General features: G+C 32.5%; 1 pseudogene; it reads left to right on the forward strand.

Annotated features, from left to right (window-relative positions):
• The first annotated feature begins 2,848 nt into the window (after positions 1-2,848).
• LOC129921039 (uncharacterized) lies at positions 2,849-4,011 on the forward strand (annotated as a pseudogene).
• The last annotated feature ends 10,721 nt before the right edge of the window (positions 4,012-14,732 follow it).

Consider the following 14,732-nt stretch of genomic DNA (forward strand, 5'->3'; position numbering starts at 1 on the left):
AAGGTACTAACGAAGCTATTTCCAATTAAGATAAAATGCTTGTATAAGCCCATAGAGAAGTCTTTTTGGCCCACCCGAGAAGCTTGACAGGCTCTTAAACAGTCACATAAAAGTTGATTGGAGACACTCATTACATTTTTTTAAAGCCTTATAGAAAAAAAAGCAAATACAAGATGCAATAAGCTTCCTAGAAAAGTCTTTTATTGCAGGCTTTTAGTTTTATCAGAAAGCTCTGAGGAAGGTAATAATATTTCCAAGTGCAGGGTTTTGCATTCCCTTAGAAGCCGTAGATTTCAAGAGATGTCTTTGACTCAAACTCTAAGAATACTTACAAAACCTTATAAAAGTACTGTCGTAGACTTCTGGAAGCCTAAACGAAGTATATCAAAATGAAATAAAAAAAAAAGTAGTCATGTTTTTTATTATTTTTTATTATTAATTTCTTATTTTTATTTCCCCATTCATTATTTCTTTCTGCAATTATATGTATCAATGTTATAATTTAATTTGAAAAAACTTTTACTTACTTGATGGGTTTTCCGGGATTTGAACCGTGGACGTCCTGGTTACGAGTCAGCTACCTTATACTTCGCACTATTCTGCTATATGAAAAAACAGTGTCAATTTGGAATCAGTTGAAACCGAAAAATATAAAGGCGGCTTCGAATCAGATTTCTAATGAGCATCGCTGTCAAAAAAATATGGTGACCATCTGTATATTTTTCGAAGTTGTTTCGTTTTTTTACTTTTTTAATTTTTTTTGTTCCCAATCATCATATATGAACAATATTATAATCCACATAATATGAAAAAATATTTTGCTTTAAATTTATGTTTTAAAAAATGGATTTAAAAATTCTGTTTTTTTTTTACAAATTCTTTGTTCAAATGGCGTATACTTTGTTTTAAAACAATATTTTCGTTTAAATGTTTTTTTTTATTTTTTATTTTCTTAAAGTTAAAATAAAATTTATTATTTTATCAATATAAAAAGTTTAACGGCCATATTATTCACAAGTTAAAAAAATACATCTGTATGTTAAGAAATTGAAATGTGAAAAATAAATCCAAATCCATAGATACATTTTCAAACGCATTGTTGTATAGTTTTTCGGGCTGAAAAATTAAAACAAATGATGCAGAAAGCTTATTTGTTGGCCTAAAAAAACAATTTATATACTCTTTTTTACAAAGAGAAAAAAAAATAATATTCAATTTTGTACTTTTTCAAAAACTTTTTGCAAAAAGTAAACATATTTTTTTTTACAACTATAACAAAGTACCTACTTTTGAAAATTTTCACTTTTCTACTTTTTGAAAAATTAATTTTTTTTAAATCTTCAATTATTAATAATAATATGTGTTATATTACATTAGCTGCGTTTTACTAAGACCGATGACCCATATATGTAGATAAAATAAAACGATCTGGATATGGATGCATATTTGTATATTCATCTCTTTTTCGCTCATGTTCGTTTATTATCCAATTAATACTCCATCTCTTATTTTTCTACGAACGTACAAAAGCCATCTACCTATCAAAATAGGAACTAGTTGCTGATTCAATGAAAATGATACCGATAGAAAGTAGGATCACGCCGTGTTGTTATTGATTTAAGCCTAGTTCATACTTATGAAGCAAGTCGTGAAGTGAATCCATATACATATTTTTTCGTGGTGAAAAAAAATTGGAGAGTTTGTCTTCACGACGTGAAATATAGAGTTCACCTGCAAAATATACTGGAATCTTTTTCACTCGTGTATCAACTCGCCCTATACATTTTTTCGAACAAAATTAATTTGAAAATTAAACACAATCAAAAATTTTATGAATTCACTTCACGACTTGCTTCAAAAGTATGTACTCGTCTTTATGTGTAAAATTGATCCTGATCTAGATCCTCATCCATAATAAAACACGGCTATTATTTTTCTTGTTTTTGTGAAAAATTTAATAAAAGTTCGCCACTTGATGTGCCAAATTGCTAAACATCGCCATTCACACTATTTACATATGACTCAGAAAATCGGGAACGGTCACCCTATTATTACATTATTTTGTCTCAAATGAACGACTACTCTATTTTTTTTCCAAAAGAAGTTACATTCGAAACAAAAAAGTTTGTCAGGAACAGCAGCAGTTTCCACAGAAAGTTAAAAGTTTGTCTTCAACGGCAAACACTCTCCGTGTAAACCAGTAATTTCCAATGGTAAGTAATGACTTATTGAAATTCACCACAACTCACCACATGAAGCTAAAGGTTATTTAACAAACAAACCTAAAAGCAGTGCATTTGAACAAAAAAATACATTCGATTCGAACAACGGCTCTGTGAAAAAAAAGTTAATAAAATAATCTGCGATGGTAAGTAGTAATGTTTTTCTTTTTATTTGTATTTTATATAATAAGTTTTCAATTCTAGAATGAGTTTAATTACTACAAAATTGTTCAAACCATCGAGAATGGGAAATCACTGTTGTCGCCTGTCCCTCGGCTTTGGGAAAACAATGGAAAATTGATGTGGCCACCGAAAAACAAAAAAGATACCGCAATGAAAAACCCCACAGCACCACCAGGGAGCCTTAAAGATGGCTGGAAAGAATATAATTGCATCCTTAAAAGATCATATATTCCCACCTACAGCCAGGCCTTAGCAGAGGTCAAAGCTATGGCCGAAAAAAGTGACACCAGCGATGCGGATCCTATTCCACCACCGCCAAGGCCTTCAAAAAAGAGACTGGCTGCAACCAAAAAAATTAAAAATTCTGATGAAGATAGGTTCAATTACAACCAAGTAAGTTTTTTTTGTTGTTTTTATTTGATTTGTGAAAGACATCACTTAAACGTTGCAGATTATTCAAACGATCAACACCAAAAAAGAAATTGAACCCCAACCGCAACAACAATCTTGGGAATATGCGCTTTCCAACTCCCAACCGGTTCAGCAATGGAACTTTGAATACCAGCGACAAGAGCATCATGAGCATAAACAGGAAACACAACAGCAACATCAATACGAACAACACCCACATCAACATGAATACCAACAATACCAACAACAGGACCATCAACAAGAAGACCACCCACAACAAGACCACCAACAACAACTACAACACCAAACACAGCAACTAAGTCAACCGACCCAAAGTCAACCGGAGGAGCAGGTTATTGTTGTTGGAAATGATGGGGCGTTCCACCTCTATCCCACATCAAATGAAAATGAAGCTATCGACACAGGAACTCTAAACAGCGGTGTACTCATGTCCATTGTCGAGAGTATTTCCAAACTGGAGCAGCGTGTGGAGTTTTTAATCACACTGGTCGAAAAGCATTTTGGACAGCAACCAAAAGGTGCAAATCAAAACCAAAGTAATGTTGACATCGAACCATTTAAACCCATTGACACCATCGAAGAACTGGTACAATTCGAAAAGAAATTGGAAAAAAAAGAGTTCGTTGATGAGTTGGTAAGTATTTTGCTCTTTATGCCTACTTATTTCAAATATAATGTTGCCCATTATTTTTAGTGTCCTAAATTATATTGCGTTTGCGGCCCAGGAAATGGCATTCTTGGCGATAACGTCAGCTACAAGTTAGTAGACGTTATATTCAGCCGCAAATTGTTTACATTGGTTTCATGGTCAGGCAACTCTAGGGTGAAACAAAATGAAAGTTTCAGCCGCTTCACATCAACTTTAAAATTTTTTTTTCATCTTGTTCAAAGATGTGACTCAACCTACACAGAGTCGAATTTGAAAAAATTTTTTTTTAAAATTATAAACAATTCAAAAAGACGTTATGAAGTCACATTAACCCAAAATAAAACAAAAAGAATGTCAACAGTAAGACATTTGGGCAGCATGCCAAAAAAACGCAAAACACAATCCATCCACGCTCCAGATAGTGACCCTTTTTCAATTGATGTTGAAAACAGTCAAGACAATCTAAAATCATCAGAATCTGGCCAAGATACAGATTCTGATATCAATAATGGCAGCGTCATATAAGGTGAGTTTCTTAATTTGTTTGATTATATTTGTATTGATCAAGTTTCAAAGTAAAAATTTTGATATATCCTGAAAATGGTAAAACCAAAATTCTCTTAATTGTCAAGCAGCTCGCTCATTATTTCAAACGAATGTGTAGCTGCATTCCTATAAGTAATCTCAAAGAAGCTGGACCTTATTTAAGTATTTAAGAATTTCATTGTGTCCCCAAGTCCTAATTTCCATCTCCTATCAACCTGCATACTCAGTTTTTAACTTGCACATGTATTTTAGAATTTGGTTTTTTGGGTGAGCATATCGGTTATCTTGAAAAAAAACCTTAAAATCCGAAACAAAAGTCTCGCTGTCTGCAAATGTACTTGCCTTGGAACTAAAATTTGTATGTCCCCAAGTCCTAATTTCCATCTCCTATCAACCTGCATACTCAGTTTTTAATTTCCACTTGTATTTTAGATTTTGGTTTTTTGGGTGAGCATATCGGTTATCTTGAAAAAAAACCTTAAAATCCAAAACAAAAGTCTCGCTGTCTGCAAATGTACTTGCCTTGGAACTAAAATTTGTATGTCCCCAAGTCCTAATTTCCATCTCCTATCAACCTGCATACTCAGTTTTTAATTTCCACTTGTATTTTAGAATTTGGTTTTTTGGGTGAGCATATCGGTTATCTTAAAAAAAAACCTTAAAATCCAAAACAAATGTAGTTGCCTTGGAACTAAAATTTTTATGTCCCCAAGTCCTAATTTCCATATCCTATGAACCTGCATACTCAGTTTTTAATTTCCACTTGTATTTTAGATTTTGGTTTTTTGGGTGAGCATATCGGTTATCTTGAAAAAAAACCTTAAAATCCAAAACAAAAGTCTCGCTGTCTGCAAATGTACTTGCCTTGGAACTAAAATTTTTATGTCCCCAAGTCCTAATTTCCATATCCTATGAACCTGCATACTCAGTTTTTAATTTCCACTTGTATTTTAGATTTTGGTTTTTTGGGTGAGCATATCGGTTATCTTGAAAAAAAACCTTAAAATCCGAAACAAAAGTCTCGCTGTCTGCAAATGTACTTGCCTTGGAACTAAAATTTTTATGTCCCCAAGTCCTAATTTCCATCACCTATCAACCTGCATACTCAGTTTTTAATTTCCACTTGTATTTTAGAATTTGGTTTTTTGGGTGAGCATATCGGTTATCTTAAAAAAAAACCTTAAAATCCAAAACAAATGTAGTTGCCTTGGAACTAAAATTTTTATGTCCCCAAGTCCTAATTTCCATATCCTATCAACCTGCATACTCAGTTTTTAATTTCCACTTGTATTTTAAAATTTGGTTTTTTGGGTGAGCATATCAGGTTAATTGAAAAAAAAGTTTTTTTTTCAAGTTTTTTTTCAAGATAACCGATATGCTCACCCAAAAAACCAAATTCTAAAATACAAGTGGAAATTAAAAACTGAGTATGCAGGTTGATAGGAGATGGAAATTAGGACTTGGGGACATACAAATTTTAGTTCCAAGGCAAGTACATTTGCAGACAGCGAGACTTTTGTTTTGGATTTTAAGGTTTTTTTTCAAGATAACCGATATGCTCACCCAAAAAACCAAAATCTAAAATACAAGTGGAAATTAAAAACTGAGTATGCAGGTTGATAGGAGATGGAAATTAGGACTTGGGGACATACAAATTTTAGTTCCAAGGCAAGTACATTTGCAGACAGCGAGACTTTTGTTTCGGATTTTAAGGTTTTTTTTCAAGATAACCGATATGCTCACCCAAAAAACCAAAATCTAAAATACAAGTGGAAATTAAAAACTGAGTATGCAGGTTCATAGGATATGGAAATTAGGACTTGGGGACATAAAAATTTTAGTTCCAAGGCAACTACATTTGTTTTGGATTTTAAGGTTTTTTTTTAAGATAACCGATATGCTCACCCAAAAAACCAAATTCTAAAATACAAGTGGAAATTAAAAACTGAGTATGCAGGTTGATAGGAGATGGAAATTAGGACTTGGGGACATAAAAATTTTAGTTCCAAGGCAAGTACATTTGCAGACAGCGAGACTTTTGTTTTGGATTTTAAGGTTTTTTTTCAAGATAACCGATATGCTCACCCAAAAAACCAAAATCTAAAATACAAGTGGAAATTAAAAACTGAGTATGCAGGTTCATAGGATATGGAAATTAGGACTTGGGGACATAAAAATTTTAGTTCCAAGGCAACTACATTTGTTTTGGATTTTAAGGTTTTTTTTTAAGATAACCGATATGCTCACCCAAAAAACCAAATTCTAAAATACAAGTGGAAATTAAAAACTGAGTATGCAGGTTGATAGGAGATGGAAATTAGGACTTGGGGACATAAAAATTTTAGTTCCAAGGCAAGTACATTTGCAGACAGCGAGACTTTTTTTTTGGATTTTAAGGTTTTTTTTCAAGATAACCGATATGCTCACCCAAAAAACCAAAATCTAAAATACAAGTGGAAATTAAAAACTGAGTATGCAGGTTGATAGGAGATGGAAATTAGGACTTGGGGACATAAAAATTTTAATTCCAAGGCAATTACATTTGCACAAAGCGAGACTTTTGTTTGGAAAGTATATCTACATAACTCAGTTTTAGAAATTTTTTCAAACGAATTTGATATGCTCAACCTGAAAGCAAATTTTACATTTAGGTGAAGTATGCAATTTGGTGTGTGTTACTAATATTAATTCAGAATTACCTATTTGCAGGAAAGGGTTTGTTTTTTGCATTTATAACTTTCTTTGTTGTTGTTTTCATTAGTTTAAAAGATTTTATTTAGCTTGTGTATGTCAAACTACTTATATATTAATGTAAACATTTATTATTTATTTTTTCAGTGTTGAAAGCTGTCATATGTGTCTCCAAATAGCAAGAGTCTGAAATAAAAGTACAAATTGAATACAAATTATTTTATTTTTTCTTAAAACTCTTTATTTATTTTTTAATCTTTATTTTTTATTTACTGTAACAGATAAGAATGAAATAAATTTAATTTTAAACTGTGTGTAACAAAGGTATAAAAACATGTTTTTTTTCACTGGGCAAGCAAACTAGCTTGAATTTAACATCATTTTCTTCAAAAATGTGTGGATTTTTGTTGTTGAGGTCGTTACTTAAGTCTGCCGAATATATGTTTAAATGCTTTGACTCTACTGGCATTATAAAGAAATTATTCTTTTTAACAACCTTGTTGCAGCAAAATTTTATTTTATGTAGACTTTTTTCCAAAATTATGTTAGTTATTTTAACAATTTCATTTGTTGATGTTAAGAACCAACAGTTGGCTGGATCAGTTGATAAGCAAAATTGTGTTAGTTGGACTTTCGAAAAAAAATCGTATTCATAAGTTTGATAAGTTTGAGGGACATTATCTCCGTTATTTTTCTTGCTTAAAGCTGGACATTTTGGGATCGTTGTATCTGGATGTAAATTAGGTGAAATGTTGCAATTAAAATCCTCGAGTATCCGTTTGGCAACTTGAGGCAGGGGATGATTACCGTTTCGGAGCAATCGTTTTATTTTTCCCAAAGCATTTTCGAATGGATATGCGCTGAAGGAATCCAATATACCAAACCGTTCCACCTCGTCCACCAAGTGCGATAAATTGTGCACATTGCTCGTCATGTGATGTTCACCGTAAATTTCGGCAAACACTTCAATATATTGAAGTATCATTGAGCGTGCTAGTGACAAAAATTTAAAGTATTGCCTGGACGATAAAATAGTAACGGCGCAAAAAATAAGCAGAAAATGGTTGTAAGCTTCCAATGGTAGATGTTTTTGTAGGATATTTATTCCAATGTAGTGGAGGAATGTTCTGTACTCTGTTCCTTTCCAATGGGACAGACAATCCAAACCACGAACAGCTCGATGGAATTCTGCCGGCATCTTGCACTGAACAAGGTATTCAGAGACTTCGTTCGTAGTTTGGGCTCTCCATTTTGTATTTGATTGGCGAAAAGTACCATCCCTCCACCCAAACAGGAGGCGTTTCATCAACCCAAGGTGAAGGAGGTGTAAAGCATCACCAACTGGGAATTGTTGGATCATGTCTATGTTGAGTTGCAGTAGCGGAGAATCAGTCTTGTGGTGAGATCCATACTTTTTTTCCCTAAACTTGATATTGGTTCTTTGCTCACAAATAGTTCTGGGGAATATATTTGTGTTGGTGATATAACTATATTCCCCAATAGTGGTACATTTTTGGCACCCATGTTGTGCGTTGAAGTTTGCAACTCCTGCAACAAAATATGGTTATTTATATTAGGGTTAGGGTTTAAAATATTCTTAAAAAAATAAAAAAAAAAGAATTTTGATTATACACTTGCCTTTTATATATGCACGTGCTGGAGAATCACATATTATGCTGCGAAGGACCACAGTTATTTTATGGCAGTTTACGCGGACTCCATTATCCATAGCAGCCCTGAGCTCATTTACAAAAGGGAGTAGGAAAGATTCCAAGTCAGAACATTTTCCTACTCCACTATAAATGCCAATGACCATGGCTGGGAGCTTGGGCATTTCCGTGATATTAAAAAGTATTGGCCAAAACTCAATCCTTGAACTGTTAAAAAGAGGCAAACCGTCCATATTAATATTGATCGAAATTGTTTTCGATTCTGTTGTGTTTTTAAAAATTTTTAGAATGCAATTTTCAAGGCCATGGTGCCAATATTGCCCCCCATTTGCATATTTTGTTGTTGTGATTTCCTGTGGTGTCTTTAATAGAGTCCTCGGATCTTCCGGTAAAATATTCGATATATCAGAGTTTATAATTTTAAATAGTGATTTTAAGGCAACGTGAGTAATTTGGTGGTTGATTGCCCACGTTCGCAAATGAGAACGGAATCGACTGTTTTTTTCAAATTCGCTTTCATATGCCAACCATTCTTCATTGTCGGCGTTTTCAAATTGGTTAAAATTGGAATTGTTTCCAATGATATTGTCATTGTCAATATCAATATCATCTTAAACAAAATCAGTAAATTAGAAAAATGTATGGATAAAAATTAAAAAAACTAATTAATTAATTAGATAAAATAAAATTCATATATAAAACCCTCGCGGATTTGAAGGCTTCATTTTGTACCAAGAACTCTTGAAATAAAACACCACACATAAATGAAATTAAAGGCGGTGAACTTGAAATAAAAGTTATTTTTATCTATAGGTACATCAGTGTCAATATTGAGAGGATGTGCATGAAATTTGCCCAGGCAAAATATACATTTGCTGTGAAAAATGACAAGTGAAGATTTTTAAAAGCAATTTGCTTTATATTGTCACACAGATTACGTATCTGTAAGTCCATACGCGAATCGCGACAGTGTCAAAAGTTATTCAAGGTCAAAGTCGAAAATTTATGCATATATAACTCTTGGAAACGACATTTGACTTTGAATCGCTTGTACGTACTGCATTATTTTGCATTCAATTTGAAGACTTAAAATATTTAATTAAACATCTCTCTATATTGAAATATTAGTTAAGACACAAATGTACGGTGTACATTAAAATAACTTTTATTTCAAGTTCACCGCCGTAAACTTCGTTTATAATGTTGGTGTTTTGAAAAGTTCTTGTTCTTGGTGCAAGATGTAGTCAGTTCAAATCTCGCGAGGGCATGTTTTTGTATCCGAATTTTGTTTTTCATATCTGAAATTCAAATTTATGCATATATGTATGTATTTGCATTATAAATACAAATACATAAAATAAATTAAATTTGCAGATAATTTGAAGCACATCGTCCGACATTTATAATATATAAATTTTGTAATAAAAAAATGTGAAAAATTGGAAAAGTTACCTAATAAATTATCAGAATGGTTTACATCACTATGCTCAAATTGAATGGGTTCTAGCACTTCTTGTGAAATTATGTTAATATTGGGATTTTTTGATAATGCGAGGCCATTTGATTTTTTTATTTTTTTTGATATTTCAATTGCCCTTTGCAATATTGCTTCACTTTCTTTACGTACTGCTCTCTTATAAGTTCCAGAACGTTTTAATTTTTTCCACGAGCTCATTTTCAATATAGAATTTTATAGATTTTTTTAAAAAGTGAAATTATTACCAACAATGAAAAAATTGAAATTTAATCTCAAAACAAATATCAATCGTTAAGCTTATGAAGGTTTGGGTGCAGCACTTTAATAGAAACAAAATAAGATGTAATCATTTCGCCTAGATTAACTTATCGAAATAAATGCTTTTCGCCTGAAAGTACACAAAATTTATGCTTGTGTTATCAGGGCTTTAAGAAATAAAATTTGGTTACATAACTTCGATGAAAAAAACTAAAAGAAGTATATATGCTTGTGTCAGGCTTGTGTTCAAATGACTTATGAAAACAATATTATAGTTTATACATAATTTCGCTAAGTGAAATTTGTCGAAGGCGAAGCTAATGATTCTTAGCACATGCATCTGACAGATGTAAACAAAACTTTGTATGTATCAAGATTATTGTTTTTACAATATACTTCTACTAAGTAACTAGGATAACCTTTTTATTCGCAGAGATATAAATACTCGCGTGACAAAATAAAAAAAAATATGATATTAAGGGGATTGTTTCACAGGACTTGTACAAAAAAAAGTTAGTTGACTTATTTCACTGAGATGAAATTATAAAAATAGATGATTTTTACGCATTTGCTTTAAGTTATTCTTCTTTTAGAGTTAACTAAAAATGACTTATGGAAACTGAGCGTTTTCGGATTTGAATAAAAATATAAACCTTCTTCAAGGTTTTTATAAGCGGGCCTAGTACAAACTCTTTGGTAGAGCCTGTTATTAAAAGTTATTTCTTGGCTTTTATTTCTCGTGCTTTTATAATCGAATTTCACATGGTCTTATTGAAATTTTAACGAAAGTTTAACATTTATGCTTGTATAGAACATTTAATTCAACTTCGAATGGTTTTTAAAGAAGCCGTTTAAGAAATTATTGCTTCGAAAATTTGAATCTTCGATGCACAAACTCAATACAAGTCCTAAAGAAATAATAACTCCAAGAAAAACGAAAACTTTTACCTTATAGAAGAAAAAATGTTAGTTGGGAACAAACGGTAAAACTAACTGGGAAGGCTTTAAGAAAGATATTGAGGATAATGTTGAATTAAGGGTATCACTACAAACACCTCTTGAGCTTGAAGCAGCGGTAGATAATTTTGTGAATATTATCCAAAAAGCCGCATGGAACAATACCCCTTGCCAATGAAAAATTTCAGGGTACAAAGATGCTAAATATCCCCAAGAGATAAAAGACGTTCTTAAAGAAAAGCGAAAAGCGCGCAAAAAATGGCAACAAACTCGTGCTCCTCAACACAAATCTAATTTAAATCACTTAAGTAATTTACTCAAAAAGATGATATCAGATTTCAAGAACCGCGAAGCTAAAAATTACCTTGAAAATTTGACGGCAGGTAAAGAATCTAACTACTCTCTATGGAAAGCTATAAAAGCCACGAAAAAACCTAAGATTCCAGCACCTCCGATTAATGAAAGACCAAAATGAATTGGCAAGAAGCGACAAAGAGAAAGCAAACGTTTTCGCTGATTACCTAGATGACACATTCAAACCATTCAATGGGCAAGCATTGAATGATAGTATAAATATGAATTTAACGTCAAGTGAAAGCTTAATCACAAGAAATGTTACACTCGCCGAATTAAACAGAGAAATCAAGAAGCTAAAGTCAAAAAAAGCACCCGGATACGACTTAATTACTGCGGAAATTCTTAAAATGCTCCCACGGAAAGGTTTAATAAACCTCCTCTATATAATGAATGCCACTTTAAGGTTAGAATATATTCCAAATCAATGGAAAGTCGCAGAAGTAATAATGGTCTTGAAACCTGGCAAACCATCACACGAAAAGAAATCATACCGACCCATTTCACTGCTTCCTGTAGTATCGAAGGTTTTTGAGAGAATATTTTTGCAGCGACTTCAGCCAATAATAGAAGAAAAAAGGCTTATACCTGAACACCAGTTCGGTTTTAGAAACAAGCACTCGACGATAGATCAAGTGCATAGAATCACCGATGTCATTGAGAGAGCTCTCGAAGAAAAGAAAATTTGTTCAGCGGTCTTTTTAGATGTGTCTCAAGCTTTTGACAAAGTATGGCACGAGGGCCTCAAATTCAAGTTAAGACAAGTCCTACCTGAAGGGCTCTTTACTATTCTTAGAGAATATCTAGAGAACAGAATTTTCCGCGTTAGACACGGAAATGATTACTCAGACTTTAGGGAAATAGTGGCTGGGGTACCACAAGGTAGTGTTTTAGGTCCCATTTTGTACCTACTATTCACACGCGATATACCTCAAACATAAAACACAATTGTAGCTACTTTTGCTGATGATACCGCAATACTTGCAGTAGGCAAAACAATCAACGAGTTGACAAGTAAATTGCAAAATGCCCTTAATAATGTCAATGAATGGACAAAAACGTGGCGAATAGCGCTTAACGAATTTAAGTCAGTCCACGTGGACTTTACATATAAGAAAATAAATAGACTACCTGTTTTTATTAATACTACTCAAGTACCATTTGCAAATGAGGCAAAATATCTAGGGATGACTCTCGACGCGAAATTAAAATGGAAACCGCATGTTAAAAATAAATGTGATCAATTAAATATAAAATTGAGAGAAATGTACTGGTTGCTAGGACAACATTCAAGACTTAGTATCGAAAACAAATTATTAGTTTACAAGCAGGTACTTAAGCCTGTCTGGACATATGGTATTCAACTCTGGGGTTGTACCCGCGATACAAATTTAAATAGATTACAAACTTTTGAGAATAAATTTTATTAAGATCATTTGTAAATGCGCCGTGGTATATAAGAAACGAAGATCTTCACAGGGATCTTGGAATCCCCACGGTTCGCGAAGAAATAAAAACGTTTGCCCAAAAACATCGAAAACGGTTAGTCGAACATACTAATAGAACAATACTAGAAATTCTCGACGAGACAAACTTAGTACGACGTTTGCGAAGGACTAAACCTTCCGATTTGGTACAGTGAAATTTTTTAATTTAATTCCTTTATCTCAAAATATCGGCATTGATTAATATAAATTTAAATGTCTTAAAGATTTTATTTGTTTAACTTCCTATAAAATGTTTTTTTTTTATACCAAAATTTAAACCATTACTTAAATGATTTAATTTAAAACAAATGTTATTTATTTACTTTTAAATATCATCAGTAGGAACTTTCATCGGGAAGTTACCTACAACACGTAACTTAACTTCGAGAAAGATAAATTGCTAGATAAGTTCCATCTGAACTTAGTTGCAATCGGGAGGAGGAGGTGGTTTTAGTGGTTAAGAGTCCCACATATCTATGAGCACGCGTTTTCCGGTCCTCATAGAATCTTTTGAAGATTTCAACACCTACCCACGGACAAAAAAAAAAAAAAAAAAATCATACACTATTGCAAAGTTGGATAAACTGATGCGCAAATATCAAACAAAAAAGCATCAAGAATATTCTTGATAACTTGGTGAAGCCGACGCGATTTGGAGTAAAAATGAAGGAAAAGGATTATGAAAAGTATTTAATCAAATTTTAAATTGTTTATAAATGAATATATTTGAAGAAATTTAGGGAGTATTTTACCAGCACACAAATTAAACAACTAATAGAAACCAGATTAAAATATGAAGGTGAATTTATTGGAGGCAGAAAATCGAGGTCGGTATTGTGGAGGAAAGTTCTGGAGGAGATAAAATGTGAGGCTCCAGATTATAATTACAACAAAGAGTTTTTATTAATTAGTACATTTCCATCACTATGCTTATATGCCGATAGTTGTTAATATCGTTTTTATTGCCCTTTTTGTGTATGAGTATTATCTCAGATTTCGTCCAGTCCATTGGTCTGAGACTTCTTCTGTGACTAAAACCTGATTGAAAATATTTTAAAGCAGTTGGCCAATGAAAATTTTTAGAACTTTAGATATTCTGCTACCAACCATTACGTCAAAGGACAATGGCCGGAAAAAAGGGCACAGAGTGAACCTGAGCGAATAGCGCTTACTCCAAAAATACATGTTTATGAAATTAATTTCTTTCAAGAATTCCTTTTTTTTATTATACAGGGTGTCCCAAAAGTTAACGTCGAAATGAAAACGGTAGATAGGGTAGGTGGTGACAGTTATCAGAAAAATAATACAAAAAATCGCAGCCATATATTTGAAAAAAAGTCGAAAAAATGGCCACCCTGTGACGGTTTTTCATGTCCCGTGACTACAAATCTTAATTTTTCTCATTTTTTTCTTTTGTTACGGAACCTTGAATAACCCTGCTATCAAATGCATTCAAAAATTTTAACTCAGCTGCATCAGTTTTAAAGAAAATATTACTTTTTTACCCAACTTAGTACTAAAAAATTTTACATTACTCTAATTCAATGAGCCGTAGTGTAAAAAAAATGCTCTACGATGTTTCGGCAAGTTGCCTTAAAAGTTGGTGTGTTCAATTCTCTTTTCAAAATGGTATAACATTGTTTTGAATATTTCATCAATAACCGAGAAAAAATTTTTTTTCTTAAGAAATCCGACTTTTTTTATGTAATTTTTCCATATTATTTAAGTTTTTGTATTCTGAAAGGTTCTGAAAGGGTACAAAACTTGAATAATATGGAAAAATTACCTCATAAAAAAGTCGGATTT

Source organism: Episyrphus balteatus, chromosome 1 (genome assembly GCF_945859705.1).
Source record: "Episyrphus balteatus chromosome 1, idEpiBalt1.1, whole genome shotgun sequence".
Classification (NCBI taxonomy): Eukaryota; Metazoa; Arthropoda; class Insecta; order Diptera; family Syrphidae; genus Episyrphus; species Episyrphus balteatus.